The 2,081-nt window shown below is 34.0% G+C and overlaps 1 pseudogene; it reads right to left on the minus strand.

The window, feature by feature from the left end:
• Window positions 1–271: 271 nt before the first annotated feature.
• On the minus strand, window positions 272–1,088 carry LOC112099205 (annotated as a pseudogene).
• Between the last annotated feature and the right edge of the window lie 993 nt (window positions 1,089–2,081).

The following is a 2,081-nucleotide window of genomic DNA, read 5'->3' on the forward strand; positions in this document are numbered from 1 at the left end:
ATGGATTTTTGTATATTCCGCTCACAATGATTACGTCCAAACTCAGGTATCAACTACATTCGCAGATTGGTCCTCGTTCGCGGTTTCTCCTAAATCAAGGAAACAACATAATTATTATCCGTAACATGAAATACGACTAACTTTATGCAATAAAGCTTGAAACAAACATTTTCCAGGAATCATCTATTCATGTATGCTTAAAATTACCAAAACACCCCTACATCCATAAACTACCAAAATGCCCTCGACACGATAATTTACCAAATTATCCTCAAAATCCTAAATTACTAAACTGACGTCTTCGAGTGCTTTTAAATCCAGCATCAATATTGTTTTGATTGTTATAAATCCTTTCACGGAAAAATGCATATTGTGCTTGGCCAACCGAGAGAGAGAGATGGAGGTACTTGAAAGGGCAACCGAGTATTTTGCATTCAAGCCTTTGGTAGCGAAGGTGGAAATGAGTTTGTCCAATCCATCTGTAAAGCTAGGGAGGTTTTCAGCGAAGCTTCTGCATGCAGTTGTTGAGTCTCTTCTACCAAGCTTAACTGTCCATGATGGTCCACCAACCTGTAATTAATATTTTCAAATTAATTAACTAACCAAAACTAACAATGAATTATATATTAAGATTAGTAATACAGAACGGCATCGGCTTATCGCTATTTCTGTTAGGACCATGTCTCTTATTGTATTAATCTGATAGAAAATTAATGATCAAAGAACTCCAGGGCAAACACTCTCCAGTTGAGACTTGACACTGTCTATAGCTTCGAATCCTCTAGCTGATTTAAAATTTGGAAGTGCATTTTTCTCGCTGTCAATGGAGGAGGAATCATCCAACAAAATGGACGCGTCACAACCTTGAACGAATCAATCATGGAAATGGAGGCGAATGAAGATGCCGCCATCCTAATCTCTCGTGAAACAGCATTTCTAATGCCTGTTCGGATGGTATTGAGAGCATTAGGGCATGTGGCATCATAGAATGTTGGTGAGAGTTGTGCTCCACATTGTGTAGAGATGATCAACAACAATATGAAGGCAATAATTGTATATGTAAAATTTGTTTGAGAAAGAGAAGCCATATTAGCTGATGAATAAATGAATTGTTATCTTGAGTATTGAAAGATGATGAAGAAGAAGCTCAATCGTTGCATGGTATTTATAGTGCTGGCTATTCTTTTCTCTTTGACATTGATACTCGTTTCAGTTTTGGTCCATTTTGGAGGCTTCATGCATATATGATGATAATAACTGTGTGAATAGACTTTCTCAAATTTGAAATTGTTTGACAACGTTGTGAAAGTATATTCACAACGCTGTCAAATTGTTATGAAATTCTGGATTTTCAGACACGAGAATGTTCTCTCTATGTGTATATATATTAGAAATTCTCTAATACGGATGGTTAAATATGGATTCCGTGTAGATTCACATTAACATCAATTGGTGTTACAATTAATTAAAAAAAAAAAGACATATGGTATTAATATGAATACACACGAATTCAAATTCGCATTTAACATCCGAACTTAAGAAACGATGAAGTATATATAAAAGTCAAAAGCTTCAAGAGTTGACATTCTAAAAGAGATTAATTTATTTGACTATGATGGTTTTGGTAGCGTAAACAAATGCGGTTTTAGAGTTGACATGCTAGGAATTAAGCATCTCTTTCTACTCCACCTTACTGTTTTTTGTAATAGTATTTTTAAGGATGGCAAATTGGTCCATCCAAATTGGATATTCATATATGCAATTCAATTGAACTGAATAATATCCATCCAAAATCGTTTTTTTATATGAATATGAATATTTTTAAAATTATTCAATTAGATATTGAATGTGTTGGAGAATTAACAAATAAAACACACAAAAAACACACTATTTTATTTCTTCAACAACACTTCTCACCAATTGCAACTCTAATTTTTCACTCTCTACACCTTAGAGATTTTGTTACTTCACTTGATGCATAAACCAAAGGGGAGAGGGGGTATTTATACATGTAACAAACTAATCACAATCATTCATTTATTCAACTAATACAAAAATCCTCACCATCCATTAAAACCTAC

The sequence above is a fragment of the Citrus clementina genome, unplaced genomic scaffold (genome assembly GCF_000493195.1).
Source record: "Citrus clementina cultivar Clemenules unplaced genomic scaffold, Citrus_clementina_v1.0 scaffold_9, whole genome shotgun sequence".
NCBI classification, from domain to species: domain Eukaryota; kingdom Viridiplantae; phylum Streptophyta; class Magnoliopsida; order Sapindales; family Rutaceae; genus Citrus; species Citrus x clementina.